The sequence below is a fragment of the Eublepharis macularius genome, chromosome 2 (assembly GCF_028583425.1).
Source record: "Eublepharis macularius isolate TG4126 chromosome 2, MPM_Emac_v1.0, whole genome shotgun sequence".
Classification (NCBI taxonomy): Eukaryota; Metazoa; Chordata; class Lepidosauria; order Squamata; family Eublepharidae; genus Eublepharis; species Eublepharis macularius.
The window spans coordinates 140,248,994-140,273,329 of NC_072791.1; the positions used below are offsets into that span (position 1 = coordinate 140,248,994).

The window sequence follows — 24,336 nt, forward strand, 5'->3', positions numbered from 1 at the left end:
TTGATTGCTCTTCGGATTTCATTTCTGGAGTAGCCATTTGCCTGAAGTGCGTGGTTTAGATGATTAATTTCCTCATTGAGAAAGTGTGGCTCACATATCCGTCTTGCACGATCCACTAATGTTTTCATTATGCCTCTTTTCTGTCGGGGGTGGTGATTGGAGTTTTTGTGTAAGTACCGATCAGTGTGAGTTGGTTTCCTGTAGATCTTGTGACCTAACTGAAAGTTTGCTTTGCGGATGACCAGGGTATCCAGGAATGGGAGTTTTCCCTCGATTTCTTTCTCCATTGTGAATTGTATGTTCAGGTGGATGTTGTTGAGATGATTCAAAAACCCCATCAATTCTTCCTCCCCATGGCTCCAAATGATAAATGTATCATCCACAAACCGGAACCATACACTAGGTTTGTGGGGTGCTGATTCTAGAGCTGTTTTTTCAAAATATTCCATGTAGAAGTTTGCTATAACTGGGCTGAGTGGGCTCCCCATGGCCACCCCATCCATCTGTTCATAGAATTCGTTGTCCCATTGGAAGTAACTGGTTGTCAGACAATGGTGGAATAAGGCTGTTACATCCTCTGGGAAAATCTGATTAATAAGTGCAATAGTGTCTTTTACTGCAACCTTGGTAAACAGGGATACAACATCAAAACTGACAAGTATGTCTTGTGGATTGAATTTCAGAGAACTGATTTTGTTGATGAAATCTGCTGAATCTTTGATGTAAGACGAGGTTTTCCCGATGTGGTCCTGCAGGAGATCTGCCAGATGTCTAGCTAATTCATATGTCGGTGAACCAATGGCACTCACAATGGGTCGGAGTGGGACTGAATCCTTGTGTATTTTGGGGAGTCCATATAGTCTAGGTGGCTGTGCTTCAGTCTTGCATAGTGTTCTGTGCGTGTCGGGATGTAGTGAGGAATTCTTGATCAGCGCATTTGTTAGCCTGGTGATTTTGCAAGTGGGATCTCGTTTTAGTTTTTTGTAGGTGGAGGGGTCCAGGAGTTCCTTAATCTTCTTTTTGTATTCCTCTGTTTTCATGATCACTGTAGCATTGCCTTTATCAGCTGGTAGAATGATGATGTCTGGATCTGCATTGAGGATCTTGATGGCATTTCTCTCCTTGCGTGTTATATTGCTGGTGGGAAGCTTTGCCTTTCGTAGAATCCTGGCTGTCTCTCCTCTTATTTCCTCAGCTTCCTCTTCAGGTAGATGACGAATGGCAGCTTCTACATTTGCAATGATGTCTTCCACAGGAATTCTGGTGGGGGTGACTGCAAAGTTTCCTCCTTTTGCCAAGATGGAGGTTTCTTCTGTTGAGAGTTGACGGTCTGTCAGATTGATGACAATGCGTGCATTGTCGAGCATTGGGCTTGTCTGTCTTTTTTCCTGTAGTTTGTTAAACTTCTGCTTCTGTCTGGATGTGTGGTTGGTAAAAACTTGTTCCATCTTCCTGTAGGTGAGATTATCGACCTTGTCCCAATCCTGACTTCTCATTTTATGGCTGGTGTTGATATGCACGCAAAATAGCTCCTTGTCTGTGGCAGCAAGTTCTCTGCGGGTAGTGTGGATTCTCTCACGTAAGAGGGCCTGTTCTAGGCGGTCATAAATGCGGTTCGCCTGTGTGGTTTTGAAGATTCTTTTAGTTGTGAGAAAAGATGGAATGGTTCTTGTGTCCCTGCAGCGTAGGAGAAAGGTTAAAGAACAGAGTAGATGTGCTTTCTTGTTCCGAAGTGTTTCCAATCTCCGGGTCTGTTGGAATGTTTCCTCCCCGTAGAGGTGTTCGATGGATTGTCGAAGGCTTTCACGGCTGGAGAACAATGGTTGTTGTGGGTTTTCCGGGCTGTATTGCCGTGGTCTTGGCATTGTAGTTCCTGAAGTTTCGCCAGCAGCTGTGGCTGGCATCTTCAGAGGTGTAGCACCAAAAGACAGAGATCTCTCAGTGTCACAGTGTGGAAAAGATGTAGGTCATTTGTATCTACTCAGGAGGGGTGGGGTTGAGCTGAGTCATCCTGTAAGAGTTTCCCAGGGTGTGGAATGCTAATGGCGGGAGGCTTCACTGTATCCTGAGGAGGTTCTTTTGCATATGGATTGGTACTTGATGTGCCAATCCATGAACATGAAAGACACTGCAGACTTGGACAACCTGAAAAATCAGCAGTGGCTGAACATAGCCTAACGCAAACAGGGCACAGTATCTTATTCCAGGACACCCAAATACTGGACAACACTTCCAACTACTTTGTCAGACTGCACAGGGAAGCCACTGAAATTCACAAGCATAAGCAAAACTTCAACAGGAAAGAAGAAACCTTAAGAATGAACAGAGCATGGTTTCCAGTTCTGAAAAACACCAGGCTAACAAAACATTCTATCCCCGACAATAGCCCTGCAGAGAAGATTAGCACATCAAGTACCAATCCATATGCAAAAGAACCTCCTCAGGATACAGTGAAGCCTCCCGCCATTAGCATTCCACACCCTGGGAAACTCTTACAGGATGACTCAGCTCAACCCCACCCCTCCTGAGTAGGTACAAATGACCTACATCTTTTCCACACTGTGACACTGAGAGATCTCTGTCTTTTGGTGCTACACCTCTGAAGATGCCAGCCACAGCTGCTGGCGAAACGTCAGGAACTACAATGCCAAGACCACGACAATACAGCCCGGAAAACCCACAACAACCATTATTCCTGAATTCTTATTCATATACCTTATGCAAGAGTTCACCTGGCTTTGTCAGCTAACAAGCTTTCTTCAGCCCAGTATGCTGCAGGATGTGGAATCTGCACTGTGCAACCCTAAGAGACTGGTTATTCAAGTGCATCCTGGATGGAGTATGGGCCGGACCCATTGCCAGCAAACTGCGGAAATTGGTAACCACTCACAGATTCAAGGGAGTTCTTGGATTGTTTGCTCCCTCCACCCATGCAGCCCTCTCAGATATGGCTTTTGTATTTGGCCTTAGTCATCCAACGTCCGTAGCCATAGCTATGCATATGCTGATCCTCCTGGGGGGCATGGGACCTTGCCCCCAACATCTAGAGGGGTGTGTGCAAGGTCTAGTTCATGTGGCCCCATCTCATGTGCCCAGGGAAATGCCGATCACCAATTTGGGGTCAGGAAGGAATTTTCCTCCAGGCTCGATTAGCTCTGGGGTCCTGGAGGTTTTTCGCCTTCCTCTGGGCATAGAGCAAGGGTCACTGTGGATGGGGGGAGTGTCATCCAGGATCCCCCCCTTGGAGTGCATGTCCTTGCTATTGCTATGGTCCACCCTCCCCCTGTTTCCTGGGGGAGGTGGTTGCTGGCAGGATGGCCTGGGGTCTTTTCCCTGCTGCGGATGGATGGATTTGCACAGCTGGAGGTGCCGAGCTACACTGACGGAGCCCAAGCTCCCCACTGATTCTCTCTTTAGCTGCAGGTTCTGAGCTTGTTCCTGTGCAGCCTGACTGGAGGGGAATGCTGACTGCCAGGTCCGGTGGTGACGAGGTGGCCAGGACTTGGAGGGGTGTGCCAGCATGGTGGATCCTAACAGGGCCATGCAGGCATCCTGCAGTTCATCAGGACTAGTGGGGAGGCTCCTCAGGAGACGAGCCTCCTTTGGACAATGGCCTAGAGTGGGTCATAGTACCCAGCCTTGATAACACAGGATGCAGGGGGCAGAGGCTGTGGGGTGGCCAGTGGAGTCCCGTGGGGTGATTCTTCCCTGGTCGGCTTTTGTGGAACGGTGTTGGTTCTTGCCTGGTGATACCCATCCAGCTGGGGTCTGGATGTCTGGTCGTGGGGCACTGAGGGGACTGATTGTTTGGTTTTGCAGCTTTAGGAGCATTGGCGGTGAGCCATTTTGTGGTTCTTGTGGTGTATTGGGGCATTGAGCACCAATCCGTTTGTGGGGAAACAGGGCCCTAGGCTGAGGATCCTCGTAAGGGGTTTGGGTAGTGAGGAACGGCTGGTGCATGCCCAGTCGGGGGCTGTCAGTCCGCCTCACTCCCAGGTGGCAGGGGATGATTCACACAGGAGTTTATACCCACATGGCATCCCACTGACTGTCCTCCCATCGTTCCCCCCCCCCCTCAGCAGCCATCTGAGAGGGTGTATGGGTCATCGGCTTGGCAGGCGGGTCAGCCGATATTCGGATCTGTGCCCTATGTGCAGGGCCGGATCTAAGGTTGCCAGTGCCCAGGGCAACCCTAGTCCGACATGTGCGCTCCTGGCACTGCGTGATGACGTCACTTTTTTGACGTCATCATGCAGGGGGGAACGTGCCATACGCACCATTCACCTCCCCGCAGGACAGGGGGTGGCCAGCCGCCCCCTGTCCTGCAGGGCAGACGAATGGCGCGGGTGGCCTCGCAGCCCCCCCGCGCTGCCTTTTGCCTGCCCCGCAGGACAGGGCACGCGCGGCAATTTGGCAGCCCCCTGTCCTGCAGGGCAGGCGAAAGGCAGCGCGGAGGGCTGGGAGGCTGCCCACGCTGCTGCCCACGCGCTCCCAGCAGCTGGCAGCTGCTCCCGGCACCCCCTCCCTGGCGGCGCCAGGGGCAGACTACCCCCCTGCCCCCCCTCGATCCAGCCCTGCCTATGCGTGCCTTTGCTCCCTGAGCTGTAATCTCAATAAAGTTGTGGCCTCTTTACCTCCAGCACTGTCTGTGTGTTTTTGTCGCCGTGCCCCCCTCCCCACTCTCCTCCCCCACTTAGCACTTGCCTGCCTGCTGGCCGACTAGAGGAAAACATGCCCCCCTACCCACCTAGCCTGTTAAATACTTTGGAGATGGTTGGGTGGTGGTTATTGGAGAAGTCTGCTGCTGTGTGCTTTAAATATTTATGTGGTTTTATTGGTTTTAAAGTTATATGTATTTTAAATTACTATATTGTAATCCACCCTGAGCCTGCTGATGCAGGGAGGGCGGAATATAAATTGAATGAAATAATAATAATAATACATGAATATCAGGATATCTTAAAACAAAAGAAGCGAGATGCTGGACCAGACCACTGCTTCATCTAGTTTAACATACAGTTTCACATGGTGGTCAACTTGTTGCCCTGTCCTCCTCTCCTACATTGAGAACACTCTGTTGATTGAAGACTGGGGTTTCCTGGGTTCCTCAGTATAAAAGACTAGACCAGATATATAATTCAGGACTGTAGGGACTAAGCTACACATTATGCAGATCAATGATTAGAACTCTCATCATTAAAATGCAGCTGCTGTTTTCGAGCAAGTGGCACAGGAAAGGACAGGTATAACACAGGTATCCTCTCCCCTACTTCAGCTAACAGTAGTTTGAGGGGATTTCTATTAGAGAAATGGCACAGTGGAAAGGGCGAAACATGCCTCCCCAGCAGCAGTTTTGGTTAATGTCAAAGAAAACTTTAAATAATTGAGTTATAACTCTCTCACATAAAGTATGGTTTGCCCCCATATTGATCAGCAGAAGAGCTGGGGAGCACAGAAAAAACAAAAGCTCTCTGTTATAAGGCTGTACATGCACCAAGACAGTCACAGGAGTAGCAGAGGTCTCAGAGCCAAGCTACAAGTGACACCTTACACAGGTTGGACACTTGTCAGCTTCCCTCAAGTTTTGATGGGAAATGTAGGCATCCTGGTTTTACAACTTGGCTCTCCATTACAGCTGCAAGACCAGGATGCCTACATTTCCCATCAAAACTTGAGGGAAGCTGACAAGTGTCCAACCTGTCTCAGGTGTCACTTATAGCTTAGCTCTTAGTCTTTGGATCAGGGATAGGTCCAGTGCAACTGGTTATCCAGGAACACAGTCTAAGTCACCTCCCTTCTCCATATGATACCAAGCATGGAAACTCACAAAGGATGACAAGAACACTCATACTGGTTGTCCTCTCAGCATTACTTTGTTGGGATCAAAAGCATTACATTCACAGAAACATTCCCTAGATTTTTAAAAAAATAATAATGCAAACTAAGACATAGCAAGCCTTACCTGAGGTGGGTATCTTCACGGGGAGAGGCTATGGTAGCCTCTCCTGCTTTGAGGCTACCCAATAGAAGACATTTCAAATGCACAGCAATTGCCACCACCACTGGCTCTTCAGCAGTCTTTCAGACAGTCCTTAGCTTGGTCATTCTCAGCTTTGCCCATGCATGCCATAGTCAGAGCAAGCCTATCTTCATTGTCTGCAGTTTTCCCCCGTTTGTCATTGGGTGAAATTGAAAGAAGCACTGTTTTGCTAGCTTTTTCTATGCAGAACTTCTCCTTTGTCCACTGGGTTGCCTGAAAACATCCAGAAATATGGTTTTCTTAGACTCTCGACATATAATATATAAATTTTCCCAGCATTACTGCATTTTCCTCAAATTAACATAAATTTTTCTTACATGCTATACAAACATGATACTAGTGACAATTTTCTGTACCACTATTTTCTTTGCAACTAACTACAAAGCTGTTAGCCTTGGAAATTTTACTGGTCCTTTTGTGTTGATTATATGCTGCTCAGCGTGAAAAACAGAGACAACTTTCTTCAAATTTAAAAGTGTAGCTCCATCTAGTTGACTAAAAATTATTTTTATTTGCTGCTAATACCAGGTGAGTGGCTACTTACAAATTTAATATAAGTGTTGAACTGGAAAAGTTGATGTGAATATTCAACACTTCTTTTTCCTTAATCTAGTTCTGGTTTGACTGATCCTTTGCCAGGGTATAGCATTCCAGGAACTGGAGAAAGGAAAATCATAGTACCACAGTGCATGCTAACAGCAGCTTTCTAAATTGCATATGAGCAAAGCCCTTTCAAAATCTTTCTGGATATGCCCTAACACGTGCCTGGATTTCTGTGTTGGTGTACACACCCAGGAGTCCTCTCTCTAGCATATAAAGACCAGCATTATCCTTCCCTCATTATGATTGCATACAACTTAAAACACATATTGAAAAACAAAACATCTGGAATTAATTCTTGTAGTGCAATCCTAAGAAGAGTTAGTCTAGAAAGATGCACAGAAGGATGGAGTTGTGCTGTGTTAGTAAAGGTCAAATAGATTACATCAACAGAACCATTATCTTTAAAAGCAGGTCTGCTCCACACATGTGTAAAGAAGGAGAGAGGGGTGAAATTTAAAGCACAAAAGATGCTGGTTGGGTGAGCATATCCTAGCTCCACCTCACAATCTAATCCTAGTTCCCACCTCCCCAAAAATCAGGTTTCCCCCCAGCCAGACTAATACTAATAATAATAAAGTCCAGCTGGGAGGTGAATTCAGCACCACATTGCTCATTCTTTTACACCCCTGCCCCATGTAAATTCATGAAGTCTTCAGAGAGGCAGGGCATTACTGGAAACAGATCGCTTGTTTATTTTGTAAGGATAATACTGTGCCACTGTGAAAATGTCTAAAGGTCTAAGAAAAGCTTTCCTTCTTGTTTTTCAAGACTTAGCATCCAACTCATTTAAAGTAATATCGTTCAAGTACATACTGTATATCCTGAGCATTCACAGGTTCTAAATCACCTGATTCAACATCCTTCAGAACTACTTGTAAAAGTGCATGATGCACTGTCCCAACTCATTTGTTCATTCATGCTCAGAAGTGACTGAGCTTTATTTTAAGATCAGAAAGTTCCCTGTGCCAAAAAAGAAGAGATGCATGAATTTCATATGGCCAATTATAGGCCAGTTGCTAATCCACCTTTTGTAGGGAACATAACAGAACTGCACAGCAACTCCAGGGGTCTTTGGAAGGATGACTCATCTGCCCGTGACCCTTTTCAGTCTGGCTTCAGGCCTGGCCACAGTGCAGAGATGGCTTTAATCATTCTGACGGACTCCATCTTGAAGCAATGCTCTTCTGTAAATCCTGCTGGATTTACCAGCTGCTTTCAACACTATAGATTAGGGGTCCCCATCCACCTAGTATTTTTTTAGAAAGGGGGGGGGAGAATGAGGTTTTTACCCCCAACAGGGCTTCTGATTGGCCTCTGGAGATCTGATTGGCAGTGTAGGGTTTTTTTTAAGTTGCTTTGGCAACAGCTGCCACGACAGCACAAAGACCTTGACTGCATGACTGAATGTAAACTGTGTATATGTAAGAAAATATTTTAACACAGTATGTTCATTTAAAGTGGCATCCTGTTAAACAGAGCTTCTGCTTGAAATGTTTAAGAGTTACTATTAGAGTTCTGCATAACCTCACTCCCTGACATTTTGTGGTTAGCTCCACCACCTGGTGTCAAAATTCCAGATGTGCCCATGGGCTTTAAAAGGTTGAGGACCTCTTTTGTAGATCATGCCATTGATTTGAAATGCCTGGAACATGGGAGTTGGTATCATAGATGTGGCATGAAAATGTTGCAGCTTTTAAAACATGTAAATGTATTAATGTAACTTGTGCATCCCTCAAGGCTCAATATTATTACTGTTATTTAAGATCATTGGCTAAGACTGTCCAAAACTTTGGATCAGGTTGTTGTCAATATGCTGATGATACCCAGCTCTAGATCACATTAAATAAGCCCCCAGAAGCAGTCATATCCGTGTTAGGACAGTATTTGGAAGCTGTGATCAAGTGATTGAGAAAGAACATGCTGAAGCTTAATCCTGGTGATGCTGCTTGGGCAAGATGAAATTGGGCAAGCTGGTTGGGACAAGCTGGAGGGAGCCATACTTAGGAGGGTAAAGCTTTATTGTTAACAAATACAGTTAAGAGCTTGGGAGTTCTTTTGAATCAAGACATTTTGCTGGAAAAGCAGGTAAATCAGGTGGCAAAAAGCACCTTTTATCAGCTTCATCTGGCATGACAACCACCTCCTTTTTTGGACTCAGTTGCTAATCCATGATACAGTAACCTTAAAACTGGACTATTAGAATGTACTCTATGTGGGGCTGGCCTTTGAAGACAACAAGGAAATTACAGATGGTGCAGAATACAGCAGCTAATATGATGACGGGCATTTTGAATTTGAACATGTCACCTCAAGCTTAAGATCATTACATTAGCCAGTCTGTTTCTGTGTTCAAGTCAAGGTGCTGTTGTTAACCATTAAAACTCTTCATGATCTGTGAAGCCGCTTCCCACAAGTCAGCTCTAGTCATCATCAGTAAGATGACCAGAGTTCTTACTTCAGTAAGAACTATTGCTGCTTCGGCTCATGATTTCTCTGTGGCTGTGCCTGTATAAACCAGCATCCCTACCAGACTGAATACAAATATGCAGATCAGTAGAGGGGACAGCTACTTGGAATTAATCACTAATGTAAAACTAATCTCTCATGTTAAAGGTATTTCTCTGTGGCTGCACCTGTGCTGTGGAACAGTCTTCTTGAGGACACGAGGAAGGCTTCAACCTTGCTTTAGTTTAAAATGAAGAAACGAGAGCTCTTTCTGCACATGAGATTAAATCCAGCTATAAGTAGCTGCTCGGATCGATGTTGATTTGACTTGTGCTTCTTGCCTTCTACATTGTGCAGTGCAGATTTGATTTAGTGTCTGGTTTTTCATTCCAGATGTTTAAGGAAGCATTGGTATAGTATCAGGCTTTCTGGGCTTTGTGATCCATATCACAATTTTTCTTTTTACTTTTGTGCATGCATTGTAACATACTTTTGCAATGCGTTGTAACACTGCAATGTTGCATGAAATGCCCAGTATTCCCCTCCCCTTACAAGTTCTACTATTGGCTGATTGGACAAGATTTTGGTGCTCAGCGATGAAGCTTCACTATTGGACGTACCCAGTCATGTGATCATGGCTGGGTGGGGCAATCTATTAAGCAACCCTCCATTGCTGCAGCATCCACCATTTTGTTAGCCCTCATAAAATACAACCTGGAAAGTCCTTTGAATTCTTAAACAAACAAACAAACAAACAAACAAAGAAAGAAAGAAAGAAAGAAAGAAAGAAAGAAAGAAAGAAAGAAAGAAAGAAAGAAAGAAAGAAAGAAAGAAAGAAAGAAAGAAAGAAAGAAAGAAAGAAAGAAAGAAAGAAAGAAAGAAAGAAAGAAATGAAATTTTCAACCAAAGGTGTATGGATGTGTGGTCTGCACAACCCGCAATAAAATGTATTTTTATTGCATAGGCTGGTCACAACACAGCAGCAGTTCAACCCTTTTAAAAAATGCTTCAGCGTTGTGACACTTTAAAAGGAATATTAATGCGGTAAGGTTTCAGCATTACTACTCTTTCTTTTAATTAAAAAAAATGACAGAAAAGGAATTCAGAGAGCTGAAGAGGATGGGAGTGATTACCAGTGGGTGGCCAACCAATCAGTTCCTGAGGGAAGGAATGGGGGGAGAAGAGAAGCAGAACAGGAGTCAGAGTTCTGCACACACACAAGATGCAGCAGTGGTGACTCAGCAGCAGCTTCAAAAAAATTGTGGTAAGTCCAGAGGGAAAAAAATCAGGGAAAAGACGGGGAAAAATTGATTCTACGGCCATTTCCACACACATTAAATAATGCACTTTCAATGCACTTTAACAATCCTTTGGAAGTGGATTTTTTGTTCCACACATGGAAAAGCAGTTCCAAATGTGAAAAGCACAGTCCAAATGATTTTGGAATGGGTGTTTATGTGAAAAGCAGCAAAGCTATATACATATCAATACTTAAGCGGATGTCAATTACATCTAGCAAGCTGGAACTTTGAGGGGTATGCAGAACTTTAGAAAGCCTCACCACTTGGAATGGTTTTCAATGGCAAGAAAAGGTTTTCAAAGGCAAGGAAAAGAGAATTGTTCTATAAAATCTCAGATCCTAGATTATTTCTCCAGGTTCTTAAAAGGTGTCAGCAAACTGGAATCAAACTTAACATTAAAGAGATGGCTGCTGGCCAACAAGCACATAGATCTGTGTATCATATTATATATCATAAATATATCTACACATATAACATAAATATATCAAACACATACTCTATTGAGGCTGCAGTAGGGGCTTGAAATGTGAAGTTCTTCCAAGCTATTGACAACATTGCTCCTTGTTGATTTCTCCAACCCTTAGGACAAAAGCCATCCCCATGGTTTACAAAAGAGCTGGTTGACCTAAAGTGGGCTGGAAGATATCTAGAAAGACACTGCCATAAACTCGCGCTGAAACTGACAGAGCAGAGAGAAACTGACAGAGGCGATTGGAAGACCCATGAAGTGGCAATGAAAACAGCAAAGAAATATTATTTCTCTGAAACCATTGCATCAGCTGGTTCATGACCATTCCAATTTTTCAAAGTATCCTGACATCTTCTAAAATATGAACCTTTAGGACTTCCGGCTTGGAGAATATGGAGGGCTGACGCAGCTCGGGGAGCTGAGCTGTCCGTGTTGCTGTTTGTGAGGGCTACTGGGGTGCTGATCGCCCGCAGCCCCCTGTTCTCAGGCGGAGAACAGGCAAGTACGCTTAAGACCCCGAGGGTGAGTTGATCTCGGCTGTGTGGGGGGGGATCTACGCAATGATAACCCACCCAGCCTTGAGGTCCCGCTCGTAGACGGGTGGCAAAGATCTCTGCAGCAGCTCTGGAGTCAAGTTTTTGGCTTAAGACCTCCTGTTATGACCTGTACTTTCTTTGGGGTAGATTTTTCTTTTAATCTTCCCCTTACACCCTCTGGGTAGTTTGCTGCCACCAGGAATATATTATTCCAAAATATTGTATTCAAATTTCCCCTTCGGTAACGTGTTTAAGCGTCAGGCTCCTTTGTGGTTCTATGTGGTCCTGAGGATATGAATAGGATATAGCAATGACAGCTACACTGGGATATAACAAAACAAATGTTTATTTTTCAAGAAGCGTATTGGTTTCATAAAAGTAGTTCTTAGTTCTTAAAGTTACTTCCTATAAACTCATTCACACAGATCTCTTCTAAGGCTTCACACACAGTTAGCCTCCTTCACTAGACTCAATAGTTCTCTCACAAATACTTCAAATATAGGCAGCGCACAGCTGGCCTCTCTTTCCCTGACTGAGTGTCCTTTCACAAACATGCTCAGTTCAGGTTCCACACAGGTTATATTTCTCTCATGAATACTTCAGTATACTCAGGCAGCACACAGCTAGCCTGCTTTCTTCTGACTGAAACCTTTCTCCCTGCACTGTCAGTCTAAACTGCATTCACTCCGCCCACACTCTCAGTCATCAACCAATCACATCACTCACTCTTCCCTCTCTCACCGCCACTCTTCACCTAGCTCAAACCAAGCATTTAAAGACACATGCACACATTTACTTGGAATCATTACACCTCCGTACCCAAGCTTCAGCATCAAATTGGGAAGATTGGATTATTTTAATTACTGAAACAGCTATTACAACCCGTAAAGAAGGACTAATAAGGTAAAGATTGCTATCTCTCTTTCTGAGAAGAAAATTGGTAAAAGAACTGAATTAAAGTAGAAGATAAAAATTGCAAAAAATTTAAAACTTTACTGTGAATGTTCCGGCAAAGTAATTGAGAGAAAAGAACTTTTTAGAGAAGAGCTAACGCGGAAAATAGATTATTGTTTACATACCTGCTGCTTGAAAGAGATAGCGAAGTGTGAGAAAGCTGAAAAATTGCGAGACACACTGAGCTGAGAAGAGGAACCGGAAGTGCGTCAGTGCAAAAGAGAGACTGGCTGGAAGCGGCCTTTGATGAACCGGAAGAGGAAGAACGCCATTTTGGAGAAGGGAAAGGGCTTGACCTCAAATTGGGCGGAAGTAGGACATTTTGGATAAGGGAAAGGGCATAAACTTCAAGTAAAAACCATAGAGAAAAGACACCCGACATTTTGGACACTAGGATCGCTAATTTTTAAAAGATTTTGTTAAATCTTGACATTTATACTGAGAAAAGTAAATCAGCCACACCACAGAGCTAAGGAAAAGAGCAGACTCATGGGAGCGAGGCAAAGCAAGCCCCACGATGTCGAAGAAAGAATGGCAAACGGCGCTGGACAGTCTTGATAAAAAAGTTGCAGAGGGGAATAGGGAGATCAAAGATATGATGCAAGAGATTGTGAAGGACATTAAGGAGCTTAAAGAGACTTTTAAATCAGAGATGGTGGAGCTGGTCAAAAATATTGATGAAGTCAAGAAAGAATTACAATCGACACAGAAAGTTAAAACAGTGGAAGACGAAACTGACAAATTGGCTGTATCACACAAGATAGAAACCACAGGTTTGAAAGGAAGAATGGCCGTGGTGGAATGTAAACATATGGAAAAACAACTTAGATTTCACGGAGTCCCAGAAGTGGAAGGGAAATCAACCCAAGAGCAGATTTCAGAAATACTAGCACAAGTTTTGAACAAAGAAGTGGATGAGGTGGCAGCCTTTCTAGATGTGACATACAGAATCAACTCAAAATATGCAGCACAAAAAAATTTACCAAGAGATATAATAGTCCAATTGACAACAAAGAGAATAAGAGAAGAGATTGTGAGTAAGCAATTTCAAAACCCTCTGGAAATTGATGGAAAAAGAGTGAGAATAATGAAGGAACTGCCTAGGGGGGGGGGGTTGTTGGAGAGGAAGAAATACAGAGAACTAGTACAAATGCTGAAAGAATTGAACATTAGATATAGATGGGAAATACCAGAAGGATTGAGTTTTGAATTTCGTGAGATTAAAAGAACACTCAGATCTGGACATGAGATGGAAATGTTCATAAAGGATTATGAAAAAGGCTTACCCAAAAGATCTAAAATTTGACTATGGAGTGTAAAATCATATCTTGGAATGTAAATGGACTAAACTCACCTTCTAAACGTAAAACCACTTTCCACTGGCTATCTAAACAACATTGTAATATAATTTGTCTGCAGGAGACACATATTAGGAAACAAGATGTGAAATATTTAAAATTTGCTAAACTGGGGAAAGAATTTGCAGCTGCGTCAAATCAGAAAAAAAGAGGAGTTGTTTTATATATTAAAGATGAGCTGCAACCGAAAATGATTTTAAATGATGCGGAAGCTAGATATATAGCAGTGGAAATAATTTGGAATACAAAGAAAATACTTTTGATTGGGATTTATGTACCTAATGGTGCTAAAGAGAATTTTTTAAAAAGATTTACAGAACCAACTGGATGGACTAACATATGCTCAAATAATTCTGGCAGGTGACTTTAATGGAGTAACAAATTTGGACGATGATAAAAAAACAAAGCGTGCTCACAAAAAAAGAGGACTTTTGCCAAAATCCTTTTTTGAAATTAAAGATCAGGAAAATTTGGAAGATGTATGGAGAAGAAGTAATTCTAAAACAAAACAATACACGTTCTATTCTGTGAGACACTCGACATTATCAAGAATTGATATGATCTGGGCCTCCAAAGATTTGGCGGTATGGACTAAAGATGTGGAAATAATGCCTAAAGTAGGCTCAGATCATAATCCAGTAATGTGGAAATTTGGGAAAGGCACCAAAAGACAAGGATGGAGGATAAATGAAGATTTGCTGCAATTAGAAGATAATATAGTGCTACTACAAAGAGAGACCAAATTCTTTATACAATATAATCTAAATAAAGATGTTTCAATTGACAAAGTTTGGGACACCTACAAAGCAGTGATTAGAGGAACTTTAATGGATTTAAATGCAAGAGACAAGAGGAGAAAAGAAGAAAAAAGGTAAGAAATTATGGAAAAGATAAAGGCCAAGGAGTTACAATTGAAGAAAAGACCAGGGAAGAAGAAGCTGTATCAAGAAATAAAAATTTTGCAAGAACAGTTGAGAGTAATGAATAATAAAGAATTAGAGTGGGAACTGAAAAAATTGAATCAAAAGTCATTTGAAGGTGCGAATAAACCTGGGAAATATTTAGCAGGGCAGCTGAAAAAGAAAAGGGAGAAAAAAGTAATAACTAAGATTCAAGGAGATGGTAAGACGTTAACAGATCAATTGGCTATTAGTAGAGCTTTTTTAAGTATTATGCAAAACTGTATCAAAGAAAAGAATCTCGACACTATTGATCAATATTTGAACAAGATCAATTTACCAATATTATCAGGAAAATAGAAGGAAAAGCTGAATGCAGAAATAACAGAGATGGAAATAAAAGAGGCTATTCGGACAACTAAGTTAGGGAAGGCACCAGGCCCAGATGGAATTACGGCTAGGTTCTACAAATTATTGTAAAATGAACTGGCACCTTTTTTGAAAGTGGTAATGAGTGAAATTTTAAAAGGACAAAAGATACCAGAGTCTTAGAATGAGGCCAACATATCATTGATACCAAAAGAAAATCAAGATTTAAGCAATGTCAAGAACTATCGTCCTATTTCATTGTTAAATAATGATTACAAAATTTTTGCAAAAATTTTGGCGGAGAGATTAAAGGACTGGTTAGTCGAGTTTATTGCAGAAGAGCAGGCAGGGTTCCTTCCAAACAGGCAAATTAGAGACAATTTGAGAACTGTAGTAAATGCTATAGAATACTACGATAAACACTGTGAAAAGGAAGTTGGTTTCTTCTTTGTGGATGCAGAAAAAGCTTTTGATAATTTGAACTAGAATTTTATGTTTGCCACAATGGAGAGGCTGCAAATGGGAAAAGATTTTATTCAAGCAGTAAAAGCAATATACAGAGACCAATGTGCGGCAATTGTAGTAAATGACGATTTAACAAAAAAATTGGAAATAAGAAAGGGTACAAGACAGGGGTGCCCATTATCTCCATTGTTGTTCATTTTGATTTTGGAACTGCTACTGATTCAAATACGAGAAGATGATACTATAGGAGGCATAAAGATTAAAGAATTTACCTACAAGGTTAGAGCTTTTGCGGATGATGTGATGGTTATAGTGGAAGTTCCAATACAAAACATGCCGAAGTTGCTTGATAAGATAAAAGAGTTTGGAGATCTGGCTGGATTTTATGTTAATAAGAAGAAATCAAAGATACTATGCAAGAATATGACTAAACAAAAGCAACAAGAGTTAACGGAACTTATTGATTGTGAAGTAACACATAAAGTTAAATATCTTGGAATTGAGATAACTGTGAAAAATATTGATTTATTTAAGAACAACTATGAAAAGCTATGGCAACAGATTGATAGAGACTTGATTAAATGGAATAAATTAAATCTGTCATGGCTGGGAAGAATAGCGGCAGTTAAGATGAATGTGTTACCACAGATTATGTTCCTATTACAAACAATTCCAATTATTAGAGATACCAAACAATTTGAAAAATAGCAGAGGAAGATCTCTGACTTTGTGTGGGCAGGCAAGAAACCTTGAGTAAAAATGAAAGTTCTGTGTGACGCTAAAGAAAGAGGTGGACTGCAGTTGCCGAATATTAGATTATATCATGAAGCAATATGTTTGGTTTGGCTAAAAGAGTGGATGTCACTGAAAGACCGCAAACTCTTAACATTGGAAGGTTATAAGAAGTTGTTTGGATGGCATGCCTATTTGTGGCAGGATAAAATAAAAGCTGACTCTATGTTTTTGCACCATTATATTAGAAGGAGCCTCTTCACGGTCTGGAAAAAATATAAAAAATATCTGGGTGAAGGTATCCCCCTCTTGGGTGGTACCGTTTGAAGTGATCGATCCGAGAGCTATTTATAATGAAGAACAATGTCTACCATATAAAGAGATACTGATTATGGAACAAAAAATGATAAGAATCAAAACGGAAGAAGAGTTATCTCCCTGTTATGGATGGTTCCAATATAGACAGATTAGAGATCTTTACAATTCGGATTGTTCAAAAGGAGGAATCAAATAGAAAAACTGGAAGAGACTATACTACAAGAAAGTAAAAAGAAGATATCTAAAATTTATAAAATACTTTTGAAGTGGTATACAGAGGATGAGACAGTCAAAGTACAGATGGTGAAGTGGGCAATTAACTGTCACAAAGAAATAACAATGGAGTCATGGGAATATTTATGGAAAACTACATTGAAGATTTCAACTTGTACCAGTATTAAAGAGAATGTCTATAAGATGATTTATAGATGGTATTTAACGCCTAAGAAAATTGCGCTTGGAAATGCAAATATGTCAGAAAAATGCTGGAAATGTAAAAAGCATGAAGGATCATTGTATCATATGTGGTGGACGTGTGATGTAGCTAGACAGTACTGGGGAGATATTTTAGAAGTAATAAATGAGATTTTACAGACCAAAATAAAGAAGAACCCAGAGCTATTGCTACTGAATTTAAGTATGGAAGATGTTCCTATGCAATACAGAACATTACTATTCTACATGACGACAGCAGCAAGACTTTTATATGCGCAGAAATGGAAGGTGCAAGAAATACCAACTATTGAAGACTGGATGTATAAATTGCTGTACATGGCAGAAATGGATAAAATGACAAGAAAGCTGAGAGATCAGAATCTGGCAGAATTCTTTACTGATTGGGGAAGACTGAAAACATATTTAGAAAAGAAGTGGGACGTAAAAGGGGAAAAACAGGGTTTCTCACCTGTAACTGTTGATCGTCGAGTCTCTTCTGTGCAGACACACATTGGGACTGAGCAGGCGCAGGCCAGCCGCAGAAAAGATTTTTCTAGCTTTTAGAGATGTGAAGGGGACATTCGGATCCACCGCGCATGTGCGCCGGTGTTCCCGCCAATTTTGAATGTATATATATCCGAACGTCCCTGGCATTCCCTCAGTTCACCTGAGCTGCTGGAGAACCAACTCAGTTAACCAAGCACTCACAGCGGGGTAGGCAGGAGGGAATGTGTGTCTGCACAGAAGAGACTCGACGATCAACAGTTACAGGTGAGAAACCCTGTTTATCGTCGTCGTCTTTCTGTGCAGCCCCACATTGGGAGAATAACTAGCATCTCACCAATGGGGGCGGGTGTGAGTGTCTACTTGAACAAAGAATGCAGGACAGCCGTGCCAACAACTTATTCACGCCGTGCATTCACGTCCACAGAATAGTGTTTGATAAAAGTGTTTGCAGTGGACCATGTCGCAGCTTGGCAGACGTCCCGGAGTGGCACTTCTCGCAGGAAGGCAGCAGAAGCAGCTTGCGCTTGAGTGGAATGAGCAGTAACCAACAAGGGGCACTGGACTCCAGCTTGCCGATAACAAAGTTTAATTGTAGACACAATCCAGTGAGAGATGGACTGGGCAGAAGCAGGTGAGCCCTTGCGAGGGCCAGAGTAACACAAAAACAGAGCAGGAGATTTCCTGAAACATTTGGTGCGATGTAAATAAAACAATAAAGCACATTTTACATCCAATGTGTGCAGTGCCCGTTCCCCTGGGGACGAGGGTGTCGGAAAAAAGGAAGGGAGGAACACCTTTTGCTGCAGGTGAAATTTAGAGACCACCTTGGGTAGAAATTCCATGCTAGTGTGGAGCATGACCGTATCAGGGAAAAACTGTAGGAAGGGAGGGTCACACCGCAGGGCAGACAGCTCCCCAACACGTCTAGAGGACGTGACTGCCACAAGAAAGGCTACCTTTTGTGTGAGCAAAGGTAGGGGGCAGGCAGACAGGGGCTCAAAGGGCCGGAGCATCAGTTGGGAGAGAACCAGGGACAGACTCCACTGAGGAATCGGCGGGGCCCTAGGAGGGAAGGTCTTGAACAGGCCCTTTAGGAACTGCTTGGAAAGCCAGTGCGTAAAAATGGTCTTCCCATCAATCTGCTCATGGAAAGCAGAGATTGCAGCCATGTGTACCTTAATGCTCGAGAAGGCAAGACCCTGCAAGCACAAGTCCAGGAGGTAGTCCAGAATGATAGGCAAGGGGCAATCAAAGGGAGAAACCCCTTTTGGGGCCAACCACCTGGAAAAACGTGACCACTTCCTCTGGTAGGATAGCCTGGTAGATAGCTTCCGGGCATTCAGAATGACCTTAAGAACCTCTGAGGAGAGGCCTACTCCGGAGCGCACAGGAGCCAGGCAGCCAGACTCAGAACTGCCACATTGTGGTGCCTGACCCCGTCCCTGATTAATAGGTCCGGGGCAGGAGGCAGTGCCAGACATCGTCCCTGTGAAAGGGAGAGCAAGAGAGGGAACCAATCCTGGCGAGGCCACTGTGGGGCAATTAGGATACAATGGGTGTTGAAGGCCCTGACCCTGGAGAGGACCTTGTGCATGAGCGGGAAGGGCGGGAAGGCATAAAAGAGCCCTGGGGACCAAGGGATCTGAAAGGCATCCCCTAGCGAGTGACGGCCAATTCTGGCCCGGGAGCAGAACAGCGGGGCCTGCTTGTTGTGGGCCGTGGCGAATAGGTCGATGAGCGGTGCACCCCATGTGTGGAAGACTAGATGGAGATAAGCCTTGTTGAGGGACCACTCGTGTTGAGGCAGAAACACCCTGCTCAGCGTGTCCGCTGCGGTGTTGAGCTCCCCTGCAATGTGAACGGCCCTGGGAAGGACGTTGTTGACCATGGCCCATTTCCAGAGAGTTGTTGCTTCCCTGCAGAGCTTGAGCGAGACCGTTCCTCCCTGCTTGTTGAGGTAATAGCAGGCCGTGGTATTGTCCGACAGGACCTGAACCCTCCTGTTCCGAATGACATCTGCAAAAGAAGCAAGGGAGTAACGGATCGCTCTAAGCTCTAAGAGGTTAATGTGCATATTTGCCTCAGTTGGAGACCAGATGCCTTGGGCTGAGAGCTGCCCACAGCGCCCTCCCCATCCCAAGTTAGAGGCGTCAGTAAAGACGGTGACCTCTGCCAGGAAAGGACCAAAAGGACAACCTTCGGACAAGTTCTCAGGGACAGTCCACCAGGCCAAGGAACGCTGTACCACCCTGGGGATGGAGAACTTCTGATGCTGGCCCATAGTGAGGGGGTTGCACCTCCGGATGAACCAGTTTTGCAGAGGCCTCATATGCAGGCGTGCAAAAAAAACTACCCCTGTGGAGGAGGCCATAAGGCCTAGCAGTGTCTGAATTAGGAGGGCAGTTTGAAAACAGTTGTGCAAGAAGTGACGGGCTAGGGAGGAAAGCCTGGTCAAGCGATCCGGGGGTAGGTAGGCTCTGCCCTGTGGCGAGTCGAAATGGACCCCAATAAACCTAATGGCAGTGCCCGGAGTTAAGATAGACTTATCCCCATTAACCACCAAGCCCAACCTAGCCAGCACAGATAAGGTGAGGGCAATATGGGCCTGGAGAGAATCCGCTGAGGGTCCCACCAGGAGCCAGTCATCCAGGTAAGGGTAGATAAAGCATCCCCTGGACCGTAGATACGCCACCACGGTGGCCATGCACTTCGTGAAAACCCTGGGCGCAGAGGCCAGCCCAAAAGGCAACACCGTATATTCATATACAGAATCCCCATAGACAAACCGCAGGTACTTTCTGTGGCCCTCAAAGATGGAGATGTGGAAGTAGGCATCTTTCAAGTCTAGAATAGCTAGCCAGACGCCTGCTTCCAAGAGCTCTATGACCCTTGTCAGGGTCAGCATCCGAAATTTCTCAACCTTTAAATAACTGTTGAGGCCCCTAAGGTCAAAAATGGGCCGGGACCCTCCATCCTTCTTATCTACGAGAAAGTATCTCGAATAGAATCCCCAAGGGGAAGTAGCGACATTGACCACCCGGACAGCACCTTTGTTCACCAACTCCATAACATTATGGTGTAAAACAACATTCCAACATGGAGAACAACGGGGAGGGAGAGAAAGGGGAGGTGCATCAGAAAATAACAATTTGTAACCATGGGTCACAATAGACAGGACCCAAGTGTCAGAGGTAACAAGCTGCCAACAGGGCAAAAAAGGCCGAAGCCTGTCCAAGAACCGGGCAGTAGCGAGAGTGTCCTTGGAAGCCAACTGGGGAGCGTCCAGGCTTAGTCAGAAGACAGAAGGCTTCTGCACGGAGGTCGATGGTTTAGGCGAGGAGGGCTGCTGCCTCCCCTTGGACCGGCCGGAGCGCCTGGAAGAATGACGCTGCTGGGTAGAATAGGATCGGTGGCCATAGGACTGGCCCGAGAAGAATCGCCCTTGACGCTGCTGGTAAGGCTGATAAGGGGTCTGTTGGATCGGAACCGACCGTAACGGTACCTTGGACCCGACGGCTGAGCTGAAGGAGCGACTCCCAGGGACTTGGCTGTTTGCTGGTTCTTTTTCATCAGCGAGAGGGATTCATCTGTTTTCTCCAAAAAGAGCTGGGGCCCCTCAAACGAGAAATCCTCCACCTTCGCCTTCTTCTCTGGTGGCAGGGCCGTGGACCGGAGCCAGGCGTGCCGACGCGAGACCACCGAAGTCGCCATTGCCCGCGCTGCAGAGTCTGCGGCGTCCTTGCCAGCTGTCATCTGCTGTTTCGACAGCTTCACGGCCTCAGCTTGAAGGGCCTTAACCAGGTGGCGTCGATCCTCCGGGAAGTCGGAGAGGTAAGAGGACAGCCGTTTCCATAGAAAGAGGTTGTAGGATCCCATTATAGCTTGGAAATTCGCTATACGGAATCCCAAGGAAGCGGATGAGTAAAGCTTCCTGCCCATGCCGTCCAGCTTCCTGCCCTCCCGGTCTGCCGGAGCCGAAGAGGAACCGTATCGGAACCGAGCCTGACCTTCTTCTGCCACGATGGAAGAGGGCTTAGGATGGGTGAAAAGGTATGGGCAGTCATCCTGTTTCAAGCGGTAGTACCTTTCGACCTTCTTTGCCGTTGGCGGCAGTGATGCCGGTGTCTGCCAGAGCGCAAGAGCATTGTCGACAAAGTCCTCCACAGGAGGGAACGCCACCGATGCGGGGGATCCCGAATACAACGCCTCCAGCAGCTTGCTCTTAGGCTTAGAGGTCGTGGAGGCAACATCTATCTCCAGCGCAGCGGCCATCCTGACCATCTGTTCGGTGAACATTCTGTAGTCGTCATTTGGGGACGACGAACGGAGCTCACCCACGGTGTCATCCGGGGAAGGGTCAGAAGCCACATCCGAGGAGTAATCGGACGGAGAAGCCAGGCCCTCTTCATCCTCGGAATCCGAAAATTCCGCTGGGGTCTGCGTCGGAACCGAAGCCGGGCGTCCGGCCAGAGCCGATGGGCAAGGCCCGGGAACCGAGGGATGAAGTTGCACTCTAGCCGCAGGAGGAGCAGGCGCAGGTTGCACGATCGGCTGAGCCGGAATGGAAGGCAGCGGAACCGAAGGGTGTTGCAGGAAGGGCACGGACTGCTGGAACCAGGCCACAAAATCCTGCCAGGAGGTCATGTTTCCTATCCCTGGGACAGGCTGCCAAGGAGGTAGAGGAGCAGATACCGGAGCAGGCCAGTGGTACGGCGCCAGAACCGATGAGGTAGATTGCATCGGAACGGAGGCCTCAGAAGGCGCCGGGGCAGACGGCAGGGAACGCTCAAACAACTGATACGGTTCCGGGAGAGGCGGGAATGGTACATAATCCTCCGATGTTGTTGGAGGAGGCGTACAAGGGGGCGACGGGGTGTGAAGACTCACCACATTGTCGTCAATCAGAACCGGCCTGGATGGCGTACCGGGCTGCACAGTCGGGGCCAGGGATGGTACACGGCCCTTAGCTTTCGACTTGGCCTTGGCCTTTTTAGGTGGGGGCTCCGAAGAAGCCTCTGTGGCCGAAGCTTTGGACGAGGGCTTCGATGACGGCTTCGATGAGGAACGCTTCTTAGCTTTCCGGCTAGAAGGACGATCCACGGAACCGGAGTCAGATCGGCCCTCCGGAACGGGTTGCCCCGTCGGTTCCGAGGGGAGCGGCTCCGGCGATTTTCGAGACGGTGCCGGCGAAGGAGTGGCGGAGCGGGGCCTATCTCCTGATGAACCCGATGGCTTGGGGGGGAGAAGGTTGGCATCCCACAAGAAGGCATGGAGTCTGGCCTTCCGATCGCTCCTCGCTTTCGGGGTGAAGGACATACACACTGTGCAACGCTCCACAATGTGCCCCTCGCCCAGGCAGATGAGACAGAGCTCATGGCCATCCGAGTGGGTCATCTTCGTGCAGCACTTCAGACACTTTTTAAATAAAGCCGTCTGAGACATCTCGGGAGATGTTTTCCTCAAGATGGACCCAGGAAACATCGTACAGCACCAGAAAAACAATGGATAAATTCCGAAGAGACACTGAGAGACAAATAACGCTAGACAAGAAGAACCTTTTCGACGGCGGCGAAAAAGGAACTGAGGGAATGCCGGGGACGTTCGGATATATATACATTCAAAATTGGGGGAACACCGGCGCGCATGCGCGGTGGATCCGAACGTCCCCTTCACATCTCTAAAAGCTAGAAAAATCTTTTCTGCGGCTGGCCTGCGCCTGCTCAGTCCCAATGTGTGTCTGCACAGAAGAGACTCGACGATCAACAGTTACAGGTGAGAAACCCTGTTTTTCCCCTTTTACGTCCCACTTCTTTTCTAAATATGTTTTCAGTCTTCCCCAATCAGTAAAGAATTCTGCCAGATTCTGATCTCTCAGCTTTCTTGTCATTTTATCCATTTCTGCCATGTACAGCAATTTATACATCCAGTCTTCAATAGTTGGTATTTCTTGCACCTTCCATTTCTGCGCATATAAAAGTCTTGCTGCTGTCGTCATGTAGAATAGTAATGTTCTGTATTGCATAGGAACATCTTCCATACTTAAATTTGCACTTTGTTTTTCACAGATCTATTAAGAATTTGCTCAGAGGAAACATTTTCTAAATATAGATACTCAACTTCTACAATGTGCAACTAACTGATGGCATTTTCTCAGATGACACTAAAACACCTTTTAGTCTTACTAAACAATCATCATATTGTTAATTTGGACAATAAAGCAGAAGAAAGCATCTTTTAAAAATGTGAGTACATTCTATCCAATTTTTTTATATTCACATTACAAATGCAGAAACATCAATCAAATACTTTATAACTTTACTAGGCTATCACATACAAAGCTCTTCATGGCCTCGGTCACTCATATCTCTGGGACTCCCTTTTCCCTTATGCTACGCCACAGCAGCTTTACTCATTAGAACAGGGCCTTCTGTGGGTGCCACCCTGCAAATTGGCAAAATCCCAGCAGAACTCATCTGGCAGAAGGCAGGCAGGCACTCTGTGCCCTGAAAGTGCAGCTTGTTTTATTCCCTTTTCTTTCTCTTTCATTGCTTCCCCCCCACTCCAAAGAGAGAGGAGGAAGCGAGGGATGAGGGAGGCCATTCTCAAAGACAAATAGCATTACATGTTAGAGAGCTGCACTGTCTTTCCAACCATGATGATTCTCACCAAAGAATTGTCACGGCTGAATAACCAGTGCTGTAGCTCTCCTTCACATCCAATACCATTTGTCATTGAGAGTTGCCTCCTTTCCTTTCCTTGGGCAGAAAAGCAATGAAAAGGGAAGAGAAGGAGGGGGAGCTGCACTTTCATGGGGAAGGGGCAAGGAGTTCTGCAAGATGGGTCCTACTGGGATTCTCCAATTCTGATGGGTTTTGTTAGTTCTTTTGGACAATCTTTGGGTTAAC

The 24,336-nt window shown here is 45.0% G+C and overlaps 1 protein-coding gene across 2 annotated transcripts in view; it reads right to left on the bottom strand.

Moving 5' to 3' along the window:
• The window catches only part of LOC129323326 (USP6 N-terminal-like protein), a 161,074-nt gene that overhangs the window by 50,763 nt on the left and 85,975 nt on the right, over positions 1 to 24,336 (bottom strand). For both annotated transcript variants that reach the window (XM_054969846.1, XM_054969845.1), the window contains one exon: positions 5,963 to 6,253. The gene's annotated coding sequence lies outside the window, so the exon portion shown is untranslated. The remainder of the gene's footprint in view (positions 1 to 5,962; positions 6,254 to 24,336) is intronic.